The 24661-nt window shown below is 34.9% G+C and overlaps 1 long non-coding RNA gene across 1 annotated transcript in view; it reads right to left on the bottom strand.

Moving 5' to 3' along the window:
- Window positions 1-23187, bottom strand: part of LOC306652075 — a 1117321-nt gene extending 1094134 nt beyond the window's left edge. The window contains exon 1 of the long non-coding RNA XR_013761300.1: window positions 22734-23187. This is a non-coding gene — a long non-coding RNA (uncharacterized lncRNA). The remainder of the gene's footprint in view (window positions 1-22733) is intronic.
- Between the last annotated feature and the right edge of the window lie 1474 nt (window positions 23188-24661).

Genomic DNA, 24661 nt, shown 5'->3' with positions numbered 1-24661 from the left:
AACCAAATCATGTCAAAAAAAACAAAAAAAAAAAAAAAACTGAGTCAAATGACTGGGAATACAAATCATATCACAATAATAATCCTAAATGTTAATGGCCTGAACTCATCAATCAAAAGACATAGACTGGTAGATTGGATTAAAAAGAAAAATTCAACCATATGCTGCCTGCAAGAGACTCATCTCATAAAATGTGACACCCATAGACTAAAGTTGAAAGGATAGGAAAAAACATACCATGCACATGAACACAGCAAAAAAGCTGGAGTATCCATCCTCATTTCAGATAATGTGTACTTTGAGTCAAAGTTAGTCTGAAGGGATAAAGAAGGACATTACATACACATTAAGGGAAGCATAAATCAGCAAGACATAACAATCATAAATATCTATGCAGTGAACATTGGCTCATCCATGTACATCAAACAAATCCTTCACAATTCCAGAAATCAAATAGACCACAACACAATAATACCAGGTGATTTTAACACACCTCTCTCACTGCTGGATAGATCGCCCAAACAAAAATTATATAAAGATACCATAGATCTCAATAACACAATCAAGAATTTAGACTTAACCAACTTATATAGAATATACCATCCAACAAAGAATGAATACACTTTCTTCTCAGCAGCACATGGATACTTCTCTAAAATAGACCGTGTTTTATTCCACAACGCTACTGTTAGCAAATACAAGAAGATAGAGATACTACCTTGTACTCTATCAGATCATAATGGATTGAAATTAGAAATAAATGACAGAATAAAAAACAGAAACATCTCCAATACCTGGAGATTAAATAATACACTGTTATATGATGAATGGATAACAGAAGACATGAGGAGGGAAATAAAAAAATTCTTAGAAGTAAACGAGAACAGACACATCATATCAAAATTTCTGGGATACTATGAAAGCAGTACTTAGAGGAAGATTTATTTCATGGGGCACATTCAACAAAAGAATTAGAAATCAACAAATAAATGACTTAACACTACAGTTCAAAGCCCTAGAAAAAGAAGAGCAGACCAACACCAAAAGTAGTAGAAGAGAGAAAATAGTTAAAATCAGAGCTGAAATCAACAAAATTGAAACAAAAGAAACAATCAGAAAATTAACAAAATAAAGAGTTGGTTCTCTGAAAAAATAAACAAAATTGAAAAACCCTTAGCCCCACTAACAAAGAGAAAGAGGGAGAAAACTCAAATTACTAAAATTTGGAATGAACAAGGAAATATCACAACAGACACGAGTGAAATACAAAATATAATTAGAAGCCATTTTGAAAATCTATACTCCAACAAAACAGAAAACCTCAAAGACATCAACAAGTTTCTAGAGACATATGAATTACCTAAACTGAACAAGGAGGACATACATAAGTTAAATAAATCAATTTCAAGCAATGAAATAGAAGACGTCATCAAAAGCCTACCAACAAAGAAAAGTCCGGGACCAGATGGGTTCTCAGCCGAGTTCTAAAAACCCTTAAAGAAGAGCTCATTCTAATACTCCTCAAAGGATTCCATGAAATAGAAGAGGAGGGAACCCTCCCAAACTCATTCTATGAAGCCAATATCACCCTGATACCTAAACCAGACAGAGACACTTCAAGGAAACAAAATTTCAGACGAGAATTCTTAATGAACATTGACGCAAAAATTCTCAACAAAATTTTAGCTAATCGCATATGAAAATATATTAAAAAGATAGTGCACAACGAAAAGTGGGTTTTATCCCAGGGATGCAAGGTTGGTTCAACATCCAGAAATCAATAAATGTCATTCACCATATCAACAGACTAAAAGTTAAGAATCACATGATTATTTCAATAGATGCAGAAAAAGCATTTGATAAAATACAGCATCCCTTCATGCTCAAAACACTAGAAAAAATTGGGGTAGTGGGAACATCCCTTAACATTGTAAAGGCCATCTACACTAAGCCCGTGGCCAATATCATTCTAAATGGTGAAAAACTGAAAACATTCCCCGTAAAAACTGGAACAAGGCAGGGATGCCGTCTTTCACCACTACTATTCAACATCGTTCTTGAGACTCTATCCAGAGCAATTAGAAAAAACAAAGAAATAAAAGGATATGAATTGGAAAAGAAGAACTCAAACTATCCCTTTTCATTGATGACATGATTATATATTTAGAGGAACCTGGAAATTCCACCAGAAAACTTTTAGAACTCATAAGTGAATTCAGTAAAATAGTAGGTTACAAGATCTATGCTCATAAATCCAATACATTTTTATACATAAGTGATGAATCTTCAGAAATAGAAAGTAGGATAACTACCCCATTTAGAATTGTATAAAAAAATAAAATACTTGGGAATCAACCTCCCAAAAGAGGTGAATGACCTCTACAGTGAGAACTACAGAACACTAAAGAAAGAAATTAAAGAAAACCTTAGAAGATGGAAAGATCTCCCATTTCTTGGATAGGCAGAATTAGTATTGTCAAAATGACCATATTACCAAAAGTGCTATACAAATTCAATGCAATTCCAATTAAAATCCCAATGATGTACCTTACATAAATAGAGCAAGCAATTATGAAATTCATTTGGAAGAATAAGAAACCCAGAATAGCTAAAGCAATCCTCAGTAGAAAGGGCGAAGCAGGGGGTATCGCAGTACCAGATCTTCAACTCTATTACAAAGCAATAGTAACAACAATGGCATGGTATTGGTACCAAAATAGACAAGTAGACCAATGGTAGAGAATAGGGAACATGGACATAAACCCAGATAAATACAATTTTCTCATACTAGACAAAGGTTCCAAAAACATGCAATGGAGACAAGATAGCCTTTTCAATAAATGGTGCTGGGAAAACTGGAAAACCATATGCAACAGAATGAAATTAATCCCATATCTCCCACCCTGCACAAAATGCAACTCAAAATGGATCAAGGACCTCGGAATCAGACCAGAGACCCTGCATCTTATAGAAGAAAAATACGTTCAAACCTTTCACTTGTTGGCTGAGGATCAGAATTCCTTAACAGGACTCCCATAGCACAAGAAATAAAAGCAAGAATCAACAACTGGGACAGATTCAAACTAAAAAGCTTTCTCTCAGCAAAGGAAACTATCAGTAATGTGAAGAGAGAGCCTACAGTGTGAGAGACTATCATTGCCACTCATACTTCAGATAGAGCGCTAATTTCCAGAATCTATAAAGAACTCCAAAAACTCTACACCAAGAATACAAATAATCCAATCAACAAATGGGCTAAGGAAATGAACAGACACTTCACAGAAGAAGATCTACAAGCAATCAACAGATATATGAAAAATTGTTGAACATCTATAGTAATAAGATAATTGCAAATCAAAACTACCCTAAGATTTCATCTCACCCCAATTAGAATGGCGATTATCAAGAACACAAGCAACAATAGGTGTTGGTGAGGATGTGGGGAAAAAGGTACACTCGTACATTGCTGGTGGAGTTGTAAATTAGTGCTGCCACTCTGGAAAGCAGTATGGAGATTCCTCAGAAAGCTTGGAATGGAACCACCATTTGACCCAGCTATCCCACTCCTTGGCCTATACCCAAAGGACTTAAAATCAGCATACTACAGAGATACAGTCACATCAATATTCATAGCTGCTCAATTCACTATAGCCAGATTGTGGAACCAATCTAGATGCCCTTCAGTTGATGAATGGATAAAGAAACTGTGGCATATATATAAAATGGAATATTACTCTGCCATGAAGAATGATAAAATTATGGCATTTTCAGGCAAATGGATAACTTGGAGAATATCTTGCTAAGTGAGATAAGCCAATCTCAAAAAACTAGAGGACAAATGATCTCGCTGATAAGTGGATGGGGATATATAATGAGGGGTAGGAGGGGTCAGCATTAGGGTTAGGGTTAGGTTTAGGTTTAGGGATAAGGAGGGTGGTAAGAATGGAGGAAGGAAGGACTGTATAGAGGGAAAAGAGGGGTCGGAGTGGTGGGAGGAAAGGGACAAAAATAACAGAATGAATCAAACAACTTTGCTATATGTAAATTTATGATTTTTAATTTTAAAAAGTTCTACTTGACAATTACTGCATTTTTTAATAAATAAATATGGGTAAAGACATAAATTATTATTTAATTGGTGCAGTGCTGTTTGGGTGATTTCCAGGGTTCACAGTTGGTACACTGGCAGCATGAGGGCAAGAGCCAATGCTTGGACATCTACTTAGTCTACACAGAATTTTGGGTTGTGTTTTATTGATTAGCATATTACAGAAAAAAATTGAAATAACTTCTTTATATTAATTAGCTAAAGTTTTTAAATACGCAATTCATAATATTTTTGCTACATGTAGATGTTCCAAATTACAGGATGCATATTTCTAATGTTAATTACTTTTAATATTCCATTTTAAATTTTCATAAATATGATCCTGAGCTTTATCACAGTTGAGTTATTTGCTTAATTACTTGAAATGCTTGACACCTTCAATTGACCCTTAATATCTGACCAGAATATTTTTAATTGATGGATAGTTCACACAATACTGTTGAAAACATAGCATCAATTCATCAATTCTTAATTTTTTTCTATTCAAATGTGAACATATCAAAGCCTAAATGTTTACAGGTTCTGTCTTTCTGTCTGTATCCTCCAGTGTCTTTTTTTTAATAAATGTTTATGCAAGAAAAAAATCATTTGATTAGTTTTAATTCATATTTTAAGCTTTGTTTTAAATTATCCACAATGTGTCAAAAACTTCATTGGGTTGTATTTTAGCTTGTCTATTAACTGAACATTTGGACTAAAGTTTGACTTTGAATAAATTTTAACTAAAATATAGAATGTTGTTTTCAAAATGTTAAATGGCACACTGAGATCTTTAGGTTGATTACTAAAAGAGTTCTTCTAAGGGCAGACATTTCTATGACACTACTGATAATGACTTCAAAGAGAAAAAGAGCATAATATAAGGCAGAATTTGTTGTTATGTTTCTTTCAAGAGATACAGAACTAAACTTTGTAATTCTGTTGCATTTGGTCTAGGTCAGGTGTGTCTCTCTGTGTGTATATATATGCATGTGTGTAAATATTGATAGTTGCAGTTTCTATTTCAATTGATAGAAAATTATAATATTAACAGCATTCAGAGTGATGTCTGATGGTTATGTTTTGACAAAATGAAATTCTAGTGACTTTTGGTTTCATAAATTGAATTAAAACTCAACTTTTTCAGGAATTAATTGACTTTTTATTTGGAGTATCTGATGACATTGATATAAACTGGAATTGTTTTATTGTCTGTGGAGTTCTGATAACACAGTCATATATTGCTTTTTTCTTTTTTTACTTAGAATGTTACAGTTATACATAGTAGTTGGGTTCATTTGGACAGAATCAAACATGCATGGAATTTGATTTACTTCTCTTTGGTACATAGTGCCCCCAAGCTTTCCCTCCCTCTCTCCTCCTCTAATCTCTTTCCTTTACTCTATTGATCTTCTTTTCACTTATTTATTTATTGTACATATACTGTTTATTTGTTCACATTTGGTAGTACATAAAGAAGCAAATATAAAAATAGAGCATAATACATGTTAAAAATCTATCTAGTATTGAGTTCAAAACATAATCTTTAAACATATTGCTATAATTATACTTGCTAAACCATGTATTTGAATGCACATATCTCATGTGGTTCAGTTTTACACTGATTGTTTAACCAACTTGAAATCTTTGATTTCTTGTATTCAATTGTTTCACCAGCATGAATGGCAAAAGTACATCAACATTTTGTGGGATTATTTTTTCTTTTTTTAATTTTTTTTTTTAGTTGCAGGTGGACCAAATTCCTTTGTTTTATTCACTTACTTTTATGTGGTGCTGAGGATCGAACCCAGTGCCTCACCCATTCTAGGAAAATGCTCTTCCTCTGAGCTACAACTACAGCCCTGGATTATATTTTCAATATAAATTTCATAAGTAATAGAATTTCAGAGCTCACTTTTTCCAACAAGAATACACTTGTTCTGAGTTTATTGCTGTTGATTTTAAAAAATTGTATCCAAACTACAAAGACAAAAGCATTACCATCCAATAAATATTGAAATGTAGATTTGAGCAACAAATGGCAGAAGCAATCACCATAAGAAACATCCATACAAATATGTTCTACTGAAGAACTGCTTAATCTACACATAATGCATATATTTCAAATATAGTTAATAAAAATTGTTAACTTTTCCCATTAACCATGATGGTTTTCATTATATTCTAAGTTTTATTACCAATCATGGCCCACTAGGTATTGATGAACTGGTTTTCCAGGACAGCCAGATAGAAGAGCATACTTAATAACTTTAGAATGCAATCTTTAAAGATGTCCAAGGGGTGAAGGATAGAAATCAATCTCCATGCATGGTTATATTGGGAAATAACAAAGAATACAATTTCATCCTGCAAATAGTTCCAGTTCAGGATGGCCTCTGGTATGTCCAAGTTGCAAAGGAATATTTGAGATTCCATTGGAAAAATGTAAAGCTAGTTAAAGTGTTTTGTAAAAAAAAATCTTTGGCATTTTTAGAGTTGAGTGATAGTGAGCTCTGATTGTTAAATGTCTACAGTTTGTAGGCATTAATTATTAAAGCTAAAATAATTAAATCTTAGAGTAAGAGCTAACTGTTTGATAGAATTGGGCCTGCAACATGGCATGTCAGTCCCATGTTTTTATATAAGTGGTAAGTTGTCTGCTGGTTCCTGTCTGCTGGTTCTGTGTGCACAGAGCCCTCTGTTCATGGCCTTTCCCTGCTTTTTTTTTTTTTTTTTCAGGACTTGAAATGGGCAAATCTATGGTGAATGACAATGTTCACAAAGACATTCATTTTTGGGGGTTAGAAAATAACCAGAAAATAAAAACTGAGTTTTTGGTTAGATTTCAAAATTAAATATGTGGAAGAATTCAGTTTACTGAATTAGGTAAGAGGTAAGGCTCTTATCTGATGCTATAGAGGAAATGGCAGAAGATGAAAGCAAAATAAATATATGGCAAAATCATTCTGTTAATTAAACCATTCATAATGATTTTGTATGATGATAATAATAAACTAGAATCAGGCTTTATAAGCAATATGGATTTGAAGACACAAAGTTTAACCTGGTAATTGACCAGGAAATTCAATATTTGGCTATCAATGTTATTGAGAACATCTTCACCATAGAACCATATTTGAAATGATCACTTTGTTAGAGTGTTGTTGATTATTCTCATTACTACAAATAAGATTCATTATCTACCCAAACTCAAAGTTGATGTGAAGATTGAAGTTGCACAAAAGAGGAAAACTCAGAATATGATTCTGAAATATTCAGAATATGTTTCTGGATTGATTGCCAAATATGGTAAAAGTTAAATTATCTCTGTAATCCAGTTGCATTTACTGAGTCTATTGAATAAATCTACTCTAAATCACAGTCATATGATATTCTTATTCCATAATGAAAAGGTTAAAAATGCTAAATGTATTTAAAGGTAGAAAACACATCAGAATAAGGATAGTTGGAATTCCAAGAAGGAGATGTGAAAGTGGAACACTAGGAACCTGAAAGTCCCTTTTGCCATTTTAACATACCATTAACATGCCATTAATAACAGACACAGTTATTAATATTTTAAACAGTTTTTTCAAAAGAGAAATGAATTCAACCTCCATTTTATATTATTACAAATAATTTAGAAAATGATTAATGAGATTTTAATTTTGATGGAGTTTATCTTAAAACAATTTTTGCCACTCTGGCTGGAAAGAATCAAGCTATAATTAGGTTCAGAAAAAAAATCCACAGTGAAAAAAAGCAGGTCCATTTTCAGATGCCCAGACCTGGTTCACCTTCACACTTGGCTATTGTTCAGATTGTTCAGCCTGCTTTTTTTTTTTTTTTTCTTATTTTTTTTCTTTACTCTTTTGTAGTTGTAGATGCACACACAATGTTCTTTTTTATTTTTATTTTTATGAGATCTTAAATACTTCTCTCTTCCTTCCCCTGCTTCCTACCCTTTTTCCCTCTCCTCTACTCCAGTGCTTTTTCTTCCATTTATAAGTGGTTTTGTTATAAATTAGTATACTATGTATTTATATAAAGATAAAATTGTGATTTTTCATAATTGCATAGGAAAATATGATCAGATTCATTTCCCCATTCTTCCCTTTTCTTGTCTTTCCTCCCTTCCTCTTGATCTCCTCCTTCTACTTCACTGAGTTCTACTTTCATGGGGTTCTCCCCACTCCCCAACTTTTATTTCTTTCTTTTTTTCTCTCACCTGACTATTATTTAGGTCTAGTTTCCACATATGAGAGAAAGCATTAGACACTTGACTTCCTGGATCTGGCTTATTTCACATGACATGACGTTCCATTCATTTTTCATAAAGTGCCATAATTTTATTCTTTTTTAAGCTTGAGTAAAACTCCACTGTGTATATATACCACATATACATTATTCATTCATCTCTTGATGGCATAGATTCTGGTCCCTCAGTTTGGTTATTATCAGTTGTGCTACAATAAATATTGATGTGTCTGTGTCACTGTACTATGCTGATTTTAGGTCTTTGGATATATATCAATAAGTGGGATAGCTGGGTAATATGCTGGTTCCATTCCTAGATTTTGAGGAATCCCCATAATGCTTTCCAGAGTGGATGTACTAATTTGAAGTCTCACCAACAATGAACAAGTGTTCCTGTTTCCTCACATTCTTTCCAATATTTATTATTTACATTCTCTAGGGGCACTCTACCAGAAGCTTCAAACTTAATTTTATGTATATGATTTATGTATATGGTTCTGTTTTTTGTTGTTTTTAACATGCTAGGGATTGAACCCAGGGACACTCTACCATGAGGATCAACCTCATTTCTTTTTATTACTTTTTAATTTAAAATACAGCTTTGTTAAAATGCTTGAGGCTGGCCTCAAGCTTGTGATTCTCCTGTCTCAGACTCCTAAGTATCTATGATTATGTGTATGCTGCACTGTATCTTCCCTCACTGTATCTCAATTTTTGACCACTAAAATAAATCAGTAAATATCTACAATTTTCCTATCAGAATTGAGACTGTATGAGCCAATGACTTTCTTTCATCAAGAAGGTATTTCCATTATAAAAGAAGTATATTATTTATTCAAAACTATTCAAACAAGGTATGGTGGTTTATTATGCCCTATGTGAACTTAACTCCTTTTAATCTCCATTATACCTTCCTTTGCAGGCAGGATTCCTTCCATTCTTGCAAACATGATTTCTATAATTTTAGATATTATGGCTGTGTTCCAAGAACAAAGAGAGGAAAGAGGAAAGGCAGGAGTCAAAATTTACAAGTGTATTCTATTGAATTTACCAACTCCACCACTCCCAAGTTAAAAGCATGAGGTATATTTGGCATAAGACATTGAGATTAAGAGTCAAACATGTCACGGAGCATAATTATTGAACAATTTGAAGAGGTAAAAACAACCTTAAGATTTACCACAGCTGAAATTCAGAAGATTAAATAGTGAATGGAGCATTTCATATTTTCTGAAATCAGAAATTAGGAAAAGAAAAAGAAGTAAAGATTAAACCTAGATATAATAACACCAGAGTTCAAAGTGTATAAAAATGCAGTTATTTGGAAATGAAATAAATCAAGAATACACATAGTTATGTTTGTGACTAAAGAAATTGAAATATTGTATATTAAATACAATTTCATATTTCATTTTGTGGATTAAAAATGGGAAGATAAATGTATGTGGTTCAAATTGTTTGTAAGGGGAATTGATAACTTTAATATACTTGATACATTTTTTGCCAGTAAGAGCATTACTGTAAAAATGTATTTTCATCATGACTGGAGTGTTTCAGAATTACATTATCAATATCAGGGAGTGATCAAGCTCACTGCTTCTAAAGATTTCAGTTTTTAGAGCAGTTTTAGGTTTAAGAAAAAATTGAGAATGAGGTACAGAGACTTCCTGTCTGTCTTTTAGAAACCAATGTGCATAGACTTCCCCATAATTAATATCCTTCACCATAGTGGTGCTGTCTTTATAATTAATGACCCTACATAGACACATCATTATCATCTAAAGTCCCATAATATATGTTAGGATTCTCTCTTGGCATTTTGCATTCTATACAAGTATACTATTAATGAAAGCATAGGATTCTTGACAGAGTACTATGATGAAGAGTTGTCACCTGTGTAAGTTGTAAGGAGATTTACTTTACACTTACTAGTCTATTTAGCCATGTGATATTTCATCCTGACTATCACAAAGATAATATAAATATATATGAACAAGAGTGTTAAAATTAATTTGTCAAAACAAAACATCCCAAGATATTTAAAGCATATGAAATTGAATATGTTTCAAAATTACAATGCATGTATACACATGTGTGTAGACACACATATATATTTTTAAAAGGAATAATAAAAATTTTATTTAAATTAAGTAGTTCACTGAAAGTCCAAGAAAACTTTCAACTTCATAATAAATACTTCATAAGATGTAGTTCAAGAAGTTCATAAGATGTTGTTTAAGAAAAAGATCAATTTTCTTAAACAAAAATAACATGTATTTGATTGTTACTACTCTAGTTAGGAACTGCCATTTCATAAGTCACCACTTCTTGAAATTTGCAGGTCAAAACCCTTTTCTAAGACAATTAGTTGTAGATGGATACAGCATTTTATTAATTAATTAATTGATTGATTTAATGTGGTGCTGAGGATTGAACCCTATGCCTCACACATGCTAGGCAACTACTTTATGAATGAGCTACAACAGCAGTCCCAGTCAAATTTGTTTGACAATAATATTTTATGCAAAATTGCAATGTAGAAAGTGTATAAACACTGATCCAACTGAAACAGAAGTCTCTGGAACTCTACTCCCTGTCTCCTGGTCCAATCCATTTGAGGCTTCTGAGGCAACTACAAGTTTCCTTGAAGCATTATGATAAAATAGGCCATGCAAATAATTATACCTCTATTTTTATTTTATTTTTGCAAGAGTATCAAATGATTTTATTACAAAATCTAATGTCATTAACTCACTTAAAAAAAAAAAAAACACAAACATGAGAAAAAGATAAAGACACCCAAGGTTCATTAGCCCTTGGAGGACAGGAGGAAGCCCTGGACAGGGAACCCACTAACATTTTCTCTTATGCCTGATGTCTCTGTGTCCTTGTTCACTCCAGGCTTCCACATTCTGTCATCTCTTACAAGGGGAGGAAACTGACTAGAACAGTCATAGACCAGAAGGTCACAACCAACTCTAAGGATATCTGATGTAAAAGATTTGTACATTCTAGTCTGTAACTCTGAGAAAGATATTGGATGTGCACTGTCAAATACCTACCTCCTCCCTAAATTTTACTGCCTTTGATACTGGTTATAATCTTTCACTGTAATTTCTGTTTATCCCAGAACACAAACCCTCAAATTCATATGCAGTCTCCATGTTCAAGTATAAAGTTGTTTCAGAACCACCCCAGTGGCTGTAGTGTCCAAAACATGTAGTGTGTACTTGGTGTCACACCCTAGGACAAGCAGGTCCAGTGGAAGCCAAATGCAAGGGGCACACATGAACAACATTTTCCCTGCTAAATTTCTTCCTGTTCTATTTGGGCACTGCCCACATTCAAGGTTGAAATCTTGAGTAGAGTGCCACCTCCCCCATCCCTTGGCCCCTGCCAAATGAAGTCTTGCTGTCAAGGAACAGAGATCCAAGTCTTCACCATTAATTAAATAGATCTTTCCAAGGTGCCAGGAATATTCTTAGAAATGTCCTGGGATGGGGCTGGCGGGTCTTGACTCTCTGGCTCAGAAGGGAGCTCAGCACAGCTTCTTTTTTCTGGGCCTCTAGAAACTTATGATTCACTCCTTTGACTGTGGCCTGAAGCTGTGATTGATTTTTGGATTCACCTACTGAGAAATAATCCTGTCTACTCCTGGTTCCAGAATCGCAGACTTTCTTGAACCACGTTCTGCCTCAACCCATTTGGTAACTGGTTCTTGTTCATTGTAGGATTCCATTTCTACTTGTCCAGATGTGTCCATGCAATATCATCTTTTTGGAGACTGCAGTGTCTGCCTGGAGTCCCTATGGGGTGCAGGCAGTGCAGGAAGCTGCTGCATCCCGGGGGAAATTGCAGGTGGGAGGCCATGGCAAGTTTGGAAATAGGCAAGCGCCAGGGAGCGGACCTGGGCATGGAGCTTCCGCTTCTGGACAATGAGTGGCTGGCAGCGTGTGAGGCAGCCAGTGCAACGGGACTTTGCTTGGCGGTGCGCTGTCACAGGTCAGAGCCTGCGCAGGGGTGGGCGCTTTTTGTTTTCATTGCGGGCCTGGGTCCCAAGTGGTAAGGGTGGCGTGCTGAGGGTTTGTTCCCGACAACTTCCCCAGGCCTTTAGCGGGCTTGGGACATCACCCGTCAGCCCAGTGCCTCTCCCGGGCCAGCCCAGGTGGTTCCTGCCCAATTGGGCGCCCGTGGTGCTCGGCTCTCCTTACTTGGCGATGGCGTGGCGCCCCCTGATCCTGTGGGCACCTGACCTCTACAGAGGAATGCTGTGCAACCCAGGCGCTGACACCCTAGGTTCCTGTTATGCACTGGAAATCCTGGGCTGCAGCACGAGGTGGTAGGCCACAAAGTTCAGCCCAGGCGATCAGGGATGGTGGGTGCTGCTAGCTGTACCAATTCTGGTTGCTGGCGCAAGGTAGGTATGCACTGGAGACAGGTGCCAGGGCAGGGCATGGAAGGGCACGTGCTAGGGTGGCAACTGCCAGGTGGGCTGGAGCTTTCAAGCCCTGTCCTGGGGTCTCAACTTAGTGAACTTTGCAAGCGGGAGCTCCTGGGTGTCTGACTTTCTTTCTGAGTCACCGGATTGGAACTGTGCATTGCTAGGTCTGGAGGGAGTCGTTGGGTTACTGTGGTGTGCCTTTAATCCATGCAGTAATTGGAGGAGAGGAAAACTGAGCTATAGAGGGGAAATGCTGGGAGAAACACCTGGCATGCACATGGGTGTTTTGAGTATTAAATGGACAATGCCCTTTCCAAACATGTAAGGAGGACTTTCAAATGACAGTCATTTTTAGAGTCTTATGGAAAGATAAGAATGAGACTTGTTATTTAGACAACTGAGGAAGAGGAAGAAGATCAATATAGGGCAAAACAAAGTCAGAACAAGAAGGCAAGAGGAAGAATCATATCACTTTTGCATGTAGGGATAAAGGAGCTTCATAAAGTACCTGTTGTAACTAGGAATGTAGCTGAGTGTCAGCCTGCCTAGCATATGAAAATGCTGTATTCAATTCCCATTACTGCAAATACAAAAGGAAAAAAAAATGAACAGAAAACATGTTGGTTGACACTGTCAACTACTGGAATCAGTTGGCCAGTGGTATGGAGAATTGGGTTGTGGGAAAAGGAGATTAGAAGTCTACTAAAGTGATGGCAAGGCTGCTTGAACATGAGTAGAGTACAAGTGAAAGCTCCAACTGCAGGAGAGGCCTTAGGGATTTCTAGTTGACAAAATGATTGTGTGCATATGGAGAATGAAGGAAAGAATAAAGTTGGAGATAATTCCTAGGTTTGTGGCTTGGAAAACCCTTGAAAATAATTATTAGAAATACTTGTTTTTACTTTAAGATAAAGATTTGAAATGGCTATTATGAAACTCTACCTGGATGACTCAGAGAAACATAGGCCATTAGAAGAAAATCTATTAGGTAGATTCAATTTTTTCAAAAGAAATCTATTTGAAAGAAACTTCCTGATCTGATGATCAATAATAATCAATTTTATTTATTTAACGTATCCTTTTTCTGGTGATTTAAAATATTTGAAAAAAATGCTACGTGAAAAACGTGGGTCTCTTGGTGATTCTTGTTCTCCATTAGTATTCATAATCTTGTTAACTTGGTCTTTTAATTACATTGAGACCAAGTTAAAAGATGATCATTGTTGTAGAGTAGTTGAACTTCATCTAATTTTATCTTTTCTTTTGCTTGTGTTGTATGGATTTTTCAGATAATGAGAAAGAATATGATATTGTTTGGGAAAAGAAGCCAATGGTTGAATAGAAAGCAAAAGCAGATTCAGTAAACTCCAACCTACATGTTTTTGGAATCTGCCATGATACTGATGAGGAAAATGGGAATGGGAAAGACTTTCACTCAGAGCTTCAAAAAGTTCAGGAAGCTCAGGTAAAAATGTCTTCATTGTTTTTCTTCTAGTTCCATTGACTTTGTCGATGTAGTAAGGAGTAGAATGTTCTTAGCAAATGGAAATGATGGATGTGGCTAGAAGATAGAGTGAATCTATGTAAGTGGAGAGGTATATTACTTATGAATTGGTACACTGAAAATAGGATATTAGATTTTCCAAAATTGAGCAATAAATTTAAGGTGCAGTGCCAGTCATAACTTCACCAGGATTCTTTGAAGATATAAATAAGCTAATTCTTAAAATTTCTATGGAAAGTTAGGATTATATGTTTGTTATTATTGATGAGACATTATCACCCCGAGTTTTGAGTTTTGACCTAAAATGGTATTCAATTTTGTCAAATTTTCTTACTCCTTCTATTGTTGCACTCATGGAACTTTTTATTAAATCTATGAAGGATATTGATTTTGAATGTTCTGGAAACCAACATTTCCTTCCTGGAATAAGCCTGAATCATGGTATATTAATTATAAATTTTATAAGCATTCATGTTTGAGTAAATTTTTTTACAACTGTTGGATTTATATTTTTCAGGGGTATTGGTCAGTAGTTTTTTTTTTTATGAAAATATCTTTAGCTTCCATATAAGAGTTAATATGGATATCATAAAATGAATTGAAAAATATTTCTGGTACTGATGTTTACTAAAAGATATTGTGTTAATTGTAACCATTTCTCCTTGATTGAGCAGCAATTTTTACTAAAGGTATCATATGCGATGAAGTTTTATGAAGATTTTTAAAAAATACAACAAATGAATAGAGAACTATAGAGTATCTCTTCAGATTATCTACTAGTTCTTGAGTGAATTTTGATAATTTGTGTCTTTCAAGGAATTTGTGTCAAATTTGTGTGCATAGAGCTGTTCCTTTAAATCTTTTTTTAGTCTTTTAATGTCTATAAGTTCAGTAAAGACATATCCTCTTTTCTGTCTTCCTTGCTCTTTCTGGGTTAATCTGGTTAGATGTTCATCAATTTCATGAGTACTTTTTCCTTTCCACCAGTAGAAATAGATTTTGACTTCCTTGATATTTATTCTGATTGCTGTGCCAAATCTCATTGATTTATGTTCTTTATTATTTACTTCTTGCCTTGGGCTTATTTTGCATTTTTTTCATACCAGTGTTTGAACCCAGGGCATTTAATCACTAAGGCATATCCTCATCCCTTTGTTTTTTTTTTTATTTGAATTAAATTAAATTTATTTATTTTTTACCAGGGAAGGTACCTAGAGGCAGTTAACCACTGAGCTACATCCCTAGACCTTTTTTCATATTTTGTTTATAGACAGGGTGTTACTAAAGTTGAGGCTGGCTTTGAACTTGTGATCCTCTTTTCTAAGCCTCTTGAGCTGCCAGGATTACAGTCATGTGCCATAGTGCCCAGCTATTTCTAGTTTAAATTGACTTTAAAAAAAATATGTTTTCTTTTTTATTTTATTTGCTTATTTAATGTGCTGCTGAGGATCAAACCCAGTACTGTACTGTGCTAGGCAAGCACTCTACCACAGTCTACAACCCAAGCCCACAGTGTTAATTTTTATACAAGTATTTAATGCAAGAATTTCCCTGTAAACATTGTTCAGCTGCATCCCATGATTTCAATGGTGACCTTTTCACTTTTCACTCAATTAAGGGTTTTTTATTGTCCTTTCCATTCTTCTTGACCCGTGAATTAGTTAAAAATACTTGGTGATTTTCCACATATCATTGCTGTTGATTGCTAGTTTATGATTCATAAATATTTTAAATAATTTTATTTGTTTGAGTTTAGTGAGATCTGTTTTCATGATTGTTTCATGTGCACTTGAGAAGAATTTTGTAGTCTGCTGTATTTGTGTGTGGGGTATTACATAAATGTTAATTAGGTCAAATTAGTTGATACTATGTTATTCAGGTCTTACATATCTTTGATGATTTTTTTTGTCTGCTTATTCTGTCACTTACCAAGAATGTTATCAAGCATAATTGTGACTGCTTGCCTTTCATCAGATTTCAATTCTCATACTTCTTTTTTTTAGTATTTTTAGTTGTCAATGAACCTTTATTTTATTTATATGTGTGCTAGGACTCAGAACCAGTGCCTCACACATGCTATGTGAGTACTCCACAACTAAGTTACAACCTCAGCCCTCATACTTTGTTGATTTCTTAATTTAACTTTGTTGATTTTCCAAAATTCTCTATTTTTTTTTGTTCTATTCTCTTATTTCCTTCCTTCTGCTTACTTTGGATTTAGTTTGCTCTTTTTTCAGCCTCTTAAATTGTGAAGATTATTGGCCTATGATCTTTGTTTTTTAATGTATGCAGCTTTATCTTTTTCTCTAAACATTGCTCTAGCTGCATTTTGTAAATTTGGTAATTTTTGATTTTTAATATTTTTTATTTTTAATTTTTTTGCAGTGCTGAGGATCAAACCTAGGACCTTGTTCTTGCAAGGCAAACACACTACCAACTGAGCTACATCCCCAGCCCTATTTTGTTTTTTAGCTACGTAAAACAGTAAAGTTTGGATTGCTATTACTGTTAATAAAAAAGCATCTTTACCAGTTAGGTCTTATAAAATGCCAGGGAAAGGAGTTAGCAATTTTTTTTTTTTGCTCATAGTTATTATTTACATACATTATAGCTCTGTATGGATTCAAGTTACCATCTACATTGTATGTCCTCTCAATTTAGCCTACTGGACTCATTTAATACTTCTTTTAGGTCAGGTCTGCTAGCAAGTTTTTTTTCAGTTTCTGTTTATCTGTGATAACTTAATTTCTCTTTTGTTTTAAAATGGTAGTTTTGCTGGATATAAAACACTTGGCTTACATACTTTCAGCACTTTGAATATGTAATCCCACTGTTTAATTTTTTTTTCTTTTTTTAGTGGTAGGTAGACATAACTTTATTTTTTTATGTGGTGCTGAGGATTGCACCCAGTGCCTGACATATGCTAGGCAAGCATTGTACCACTGAGCCACAACCTCAGTCCTATCCAATTTTCTGACTCTGATTTCTGTAAGGGCTTTGCCATTAATTCTTTCAAAAATTTGTTTAAGTTGTTGATGTATATTTATTTTATTTATTTATACGTGGTTCTGAGAATCAAACCCAGTGCCTCACACATGCTAGGCAAGCACTCTACCACCAAGCTACAGGCCTAGCCCTTCTGTGAATCTTACTGAACATCCCTTGTATGGAATGAGCTTTCTGCTTTCAAGAAACTTCTCTTAATATTTAACCTTTTATAGTTTATCTGTGATGAATTTAAGTGTGTATGTTTTTTTTATGGTATCTGTATTGGAGTTCATAAAGACTTTTTGGATGTTTTCGGACATTACTCAAATGGTATATCATTTTCTCCTCTTCTGGGTTTCCCATTAGGCATATGTTGGTATGCTTGATGATTATCATGTAGGTCTTTGAAACCTTGTTGAATTTTCTTCACTTGTTTTTTCTTTAGATTTCTCAGACTAGATAATCTCAATTCACTTATTTGTAGCTTATTGACTTCTTTTGCCAGTCAAATCTGCTGTTGACCCTTCCAGTGAATTTCATTTAAAGTAGACTTTACTTTCTGGAGCAGATTTAGGTTTATAGGAAGGTACCAGAGATATCCATGTATCTCCTGTCCTCAACATAGGCATGTTCTCCCTCATTAATATCCTGTACCATGGGGGCATATTTGTTAAAATCATAAAAACTGTATTCATGCATCACCACCCAAAGTTTATAATTTACTTTAGGTTTTCCCTGTCTTGTACTATCTATGAGTTTGGGCAAATACTTAATGAATAATGTGTATACCATTATAGTGTGCTAGAGGCTGATTTTACTCTCATGAAAAGTCCTCTCTTACATCCCTGATCCCCATCCCTATCTCCCACTGATCACACAGTTGCTGGCCTGTGTTTTTTTAGTATTTTACAGTTATCAGTGGACATTTATTTATTTATATGCAGTGCTGAGAATTGAAGCCATAGCCTCACGTGCTAGGCAGGTGCTCTAACACTGGGGTACACCAGCCCCTCTTTGGTTAATTTCTATGGTTGGTTAAGAAGTTGCTTTTGATTTTCTTTGTTAATGTTTTTCTTGTTTTCATGAAGGGATGTATTTATAATAGCCCTCTCTTACCATTTCAGAAGTCACAAATTGATCCCTTTATCTTAATCATCCTTCTTTAGCCCTTGTTATTTTTCTTGAATCTGGTCTATCTGGTAAAAAAGATTAACTCAATCATATTTTTGTGCTTGAGTATAAGTATTTGTATGGTATAATCTTTTTTTAACCACTTATATCATAATGATTTTCTTTGGACTGAATTTTGGCAGTTTCTTTAAAAATCTAATTGGATAATTTTTTATTGGTGTTTAAACAATTTACATTTTATTTAATGTAATTGTCATGTTTAGACTTCTATCATTTTCTTTATAGTTGCATATATCCCTTTTTTTATTAGTTTTCATTTAAAAAAATTATTTCAATATTCAGAATTCTTTTAAATTTTATTGTTGTACCATTGCTGTGGTACTAGGGATTGAAAAAAAAGAACTTTGGGTGGGCTAGGCAAAGGCTTTATCAAAAAAGTATATCACTGTTGCTTTTAAAACTTTTATTTTGAGACAGGGTCCTGCTAAATCACCCAAGCAATCCTACCTCAGCTTCCTGAGTCATTTGGGGATTATAGGTGTGTAACACCATACCCAATTGGCAATTGACTGTTCTGTATTCAGTTTTTAACCTATTATCTTGTTATTGCTTAGAAGTTCTGGGAAATTGTGTATTTGTGTTTTCTATTTTTACATTTACAATCATAACATCAGTAAACATTGACAGTTTATGTTTTCCTTTCAAATCTTTATATTGTTGAGAACAGGGTGATATCTGTGCAGCTAACTGTCTTAATCACCAGGTTGCAGGCAGTTGTGACTGCACCCTCAAAAGCCAACATGGTGCAAACAGGACTGCTGGGCCCATGTGCTTATCGAGGTTGTTAAGAAATATTTGTCTGAGGAATGTGCAGCTGCCTAGAAACCTTATCTATCAAGGACAAGGGGGCCTAACTCTGACTCATCTCCTGCATAGTTCACCACTTCCCTCCTCCCTTCTTCCTCTAGGACCATTCAGTTCTGGTGGGACCCAATGAGAATCAAATAGATTGGCAGGACCCAACAAGAGGACGACTAATGTTTAGTTGTTCAAATGTTAACCAATTAAAAAGAACTCTGTAAAACTGTTTGCTTTTCATTATAAAAGCCTGCTGAACAAAGGCTCAGGGCCTCTTAGTGTCACTGGTTACTGAGTGTGCTGAGGACCAGGCTTGAGCTTGCTAATAAATGACTCTTTGTTGCTTGCATTGATCGTGGTCTCTGGTGGTCTTTGTGGGGTCTTGAGCCTCTGGGCACAACATATGGGGGCTCATCCAGGATACCCCAAGCCCACCCAGACACCTGATCATAGTCATAAGTGACATCATTGGCCAGTGAGTAAGACATTGCTGTATTTCTGTCTGGATTGCCTGCAAGTTCTGTTTCTGGGCTGGCAACGTCCTGGCAGATGCACTATAGGACTCCAGCAGGGTCTCGGGAGACGTCCCCTGGGCCCATTTGGGCAGCCTTTGTGCTGCATCTGGGCAGCCTTTCTGCTGCATCTGGGTGACTCTGTCACATCTGGGCTTTTGTTTTTGTCGACAAAATACCGACTGGCCAACTTTGATCTAGCGCGCTATATGCCTGTCTGTGTATTGTACCATACAGTCTTTACTCTTGTCTCATATTAAATTCTTTATTGTGTTAGTCCGATCTTAGGCTTAAGGATACTCATTGCAGGGTACTTTACAGTCCTTCTCCTTGTTCCTAAGAGATTTGTTTACTCCAATCCCCCTAGGCGGAGAGCTCAGCAGCTCCATTCCCCAAAAGTAGTGGGAAATAATGTTTTGTGATTTTTCTGCATTCAAACCTAACCTGATTTCTCAACCAGAACCAAAAAATGGGTTAAAAAGTCCTGGGCAATCCCTTCCTCCCCACTGCCTGGCCTTGCTGAAGCCTGCATTGGAATGTAAACTGTAGCAGTCTCCGCGGGAGAGGGGGGAATAACCTGAGGGGGAAAAAAAAAGTGTTCGTTTTAAATTCCTGGACTGCTACACAGAACTAACTCATTTTCTAGGATTCTTGTTTTGTTTTGTTTTTCTTTAATGCTGTATTTCTGAGCTCATAATTATGACCCTACATACCTAGGTTAATAATTTTTTTTTGATCAGTTCTATATTTATCCAACTCTAGAGTTATTTTTAAATATCTGTGATTGTTCTCCAGTAAGTAAAGTACATCTTTTATGTGCCACCACCCAGGAGGAATATCAAAAGGCCATTGCAGAACTCCTAAACTTCTTAGCTAATAGGAATTAAAAGATCAAAAAATAAAGTTTAATTATGTCATCAACAGGTTCAATACTACAGAAAATAGCCACTATAGGACAATATTCTGCCCCAGGAATATCAAGAAGGGGCCTTACTACAAGCTCTTGTCCTCAGCTTACCTATGAAGCAAGATTTAACCTGTTTGTCAAAAAGGGGAAAATAAATCCTGGATAAGCAGATGTACGCAGCTCAATAACCAATGACATATCTCAGTGAGGAATGTAGCAAAGTAGCTTTATTCTCAAAAGTAATGGAAAATAAGTCTCCTAATTTTCTTTAACATCCAACCTGCTCTGATGAGATGGCTAAAATGCCCTAGGCACAAGGTTTCTGTTAAAACCTGTTAGATGCTTCCAGATCTCAGTCAAGGTTTACATTGAAATGTAAATAAAGGAAGCCTAAAAGCTTAGTAGGAGACCGGTCTCAAACCCAGGGGAAAAAAAAAAAAAAAAGGTAAAAAGAGTCTTCCCTGAACTCCAGCAAAAGTAAATTTTATGGTGCTTTACTAAAGTAATCAACGGCCGTATAATTTTTCCAGGACTTTTTTTTTTTTTTAATTCTGTATTTTTTGAGCTCATGATTTTTTTGATCAGTTCTATTTTTTATTCAACTAGAATTTTTAAACATCTGTTATATTGCAATGGAGATTCACCTATAAAGTTATAAGGCCTTTGATTTTGTGTTATTTGTTTTTGTGTCTGATGTCATGTTTTGTCTGTATCAAATCTGAGCACTCCTAAAATTGAAATTTGAAAATGGATGCAAATAATTTTATTCACGTGATTTTAAAGGGTTCAATTTAAGTTGGGTAAACTAATAAAAGTGAAATGTCTTTAAAAATAATTTTCAAGTCTCTAAGTCATCAAACTAATGAAATGTTGATGTTAAACAATGTCTTATATCAATTGTTTCTAGGACTTTTCTTCAACAGGAAAGAGACAGCAAATATTGTTCAGGACACTTGTCTGATATCTTGTTTTTTGCAGAATAAGTGAATTAAATTTAACATGTATAGAACTACTCAAATGTGTTTGTAAAGACATCTGATTAATTTGCAAAGTTAAAATGCTAATTGTCAAATAATATTAAGTACTCTCAAATCCTTAAATTCCATGGGGTATCATACTTAAACATTATTGGTGTTTTCATAGGTTGGTAAATTAAAAAGTGTTTAAAATTGCTTCGTGTCATTACTAAAAACAAGGTTATTAAGAGTTATGTCCTAACAGGTAAAACCCCAACATTCCATCTGCTTCCTTACCACTTCCCCCTGCTCCCCCTCCATTTCTGCAAAGCTCCAAGGAGCTCTTAGATTTGGATTTAGAGTTACCATCTTCCCTCTCACTGTGCTTCAGTTAGAGTACTATAAAAAATAAAGTATTTTATCTTTTTAAAATAGAGTTGTTTATCTAAATTCAGAAATTTCATGAGAGTTGTTTCAGAATGTGAACAAAAAGGTGTCGACAGAAAGGAAAGAGAAAATAAAAGGTTCTGGGTATGGAAATATATTTAGTAAAAGGGAAAAGGAAATGTTTCTGGGTAAGAAAGTGTTCATGTGATGAAATACATGAATGTCTCAGTAAGTGCTAAGAAAGTCTGTGTGAAAGTTAAGACCAAATGTCAGCAAGTTTGCATGAAACTAAGTTGGTTACAAGTATGTGAGACAATCAGTTAAAGCTATTCAAGGATTTTCCTAAGGTGAAATACTAATGTTCTAATATAAACTGAAGTCTAATCTATATGTTAAAATTACATGATAAAATGACAAGGATTTGAAACAATAATTTACTCTTAACTTTGTGCCTATTATTTTTTATTCTCTAGACCAATTAGTCTTAAAATTGGGGTGTATACAATTATGGTTAAACAACAGCTAGATTATTGTACTATGTTACAGAGTCTAAATTTTTCTTTAAAAACTAAATTTGGTAAGATAAAAGTGTCAAGGTAATTGTGAAATGGTCACTAGTTTTATATTAAATATGCTCATATTTTTCAGGTACACAAGTTTTTGAAGCAAGGAATTTATTAAGCTCTGCTATTCTCCAGATTAAACTTGTCTGTAATGGTAATCTTTAACTTATAAAGAGTAAATTTTAATTGGGGATTTATTTCTATCATTTAATGTTCTATTATAGGACCTGCTATCAATAGAGTATTTGTAAAATTTGTCACTTTTTACACTGAGATAAAGAATTTCAAATGTAAATGTATTTCTAAACATTAGAGTCTGATTTGTTTAAAGGTTAATATCGTGAAACATGAAAACATTTTGCCACTTAATCACACAAAAGGAAAGTTAAAAGCTCTCTCAGCCTCTCTTTGATTCATGTTTTAGATAATATGTTAAATTCTGTTAATTATAAAGTTTATATAGACTCAGGAAACAGTATATGTAAACTACTTAATGATATTTAAGGAAGAAGCAAAGATCAACATCAGAATCAGAACACTTAAGATCTGTAAAGAGCCACGCCTTACTTGAGATAAGGCTCTGCTTCCCACCTTACTGCATGATAGAGTGACTCCAAAATAAGTCAGACTTCAGCTTATTTATAGTTATAGTCAAAAAAAATGGTTCTTGTTGCTGTAAAAGTACTGTGATCTCAAATAGGGGATGGAATGTAGTTCTCAATCAAAATTCAAGATAGCTATTATACAAGCTGAATATATTTTTACTCTTGCTAATTTCATTTTGTAAAACTGTTACCTGTTAATATTCTGCAGAAGTAGCTGCTTCAAGAATATACAACCTAGGTAACTCATGATAATAAGCCATCACCTATAGAATAGATAGTGGTAACTTCCAGTACTAATACAGACTCCAGTTAGATAAAAGGGTAAATAACTGTAAAGTTATGGACATTAAAGTAAAAGCCCAGTACTCTTACTTTATGACTGGTGAGACTGGCTTGCTGGATGATTAAGATCAAGCTTAGAGATTGGAGTTAAATACAGAGGTCAAGAAAAATCCATACTTGGGTCTTGCACTCAAAGTCAGCCTGAACCCAGGGAATAAGAGGACTTCTCTAAGGAGCGTTGCAACTCTGGGTCACACAACCTCCTGATCAAGGAGATTGTTGAGACTAGAGGATGAAAACTCACTCCGTGTATCTGCTGTAGAGGAGGGTCATGGAAAAAGGGAAACATCACTTGATGCTTCCTAAGGAAGTCACCTCATCAAGAGAGCCTGCCTAACCAACGTCACTGGTGGAACTAGGAAGCCGCTCTTAAGTTCTCTATGAGTGACCCCTGTGGAAACTCAGTTGACTCTTTAACAAGACAGGAACCACGTCAATTTGACCAGCTTGATCTTAGATACCCAGCAAAACAGTTAAAACCAAAATATTAGCCCACTAGAATAAATACTGGAAGCTACAAATGAAAGAAAGATTCTTCAACAAATGTGCCTGATAACTATCAAGAGAAACTGCCAGAGTCAGAAGTTTTTAGTCATTTTAAGGCCTGCAGACCTTCCTAAGCTACTCAGATAGGCTTAATCTATGTTTGCTAGTATGATTATCTATTCCTAAGTAACAGAAGTATAGAGATCTCTACTAAACACAGGTTATACCAATAAAGGGATATTTTACAAAATCAGATGACATTAAGTAGCTTAACTATATTTTCTGGGGACATCTATGACATTAAATGTTAAATGTTGTGTTTACATTTCTGATAGCCTGGACATGGACAATGTTAAAGTCCCCAAATAAAGGCCTTGTCCTCTCCAGCCTTTGCTAGGCCTAGTTATGGGAACAATTTCTCAGTTCATCCACCTCCTGGTGAGAGATTAACTTCTGTCATTTTCATGATACTCAGTGGCATGTTTCAGATGATGCAACATTTACTTTGTACTAATCTAATTTCAGTACTCATGTCTTTTTGTTCTTCTATCATAGAAGCACCCACCCCCAGATGACTATACAACCTGCTCTTCCCGAACCAGACTTCTTCCTTGGACCCCTCAATTGACCCAATTTT

The sequence above is a fragment of the Sciurus vulgaris genome (genome assembly GCF_902686455.1).
Source record: "Sciurus vulgaris genome assembly, contig: HiC_scaffold_632_arrow_ctg1, whole genome shotgun sequence".
Taxonomy (NCBI): Eukaryota; Metazoa; Chordata; class Mammalia; order Rodentia; family Sciuridae; genus Sciurus; species Sciurus vulgaris.
This window is presented reverse-complemented; position numbering and strand designations above follow the sequence as displayed.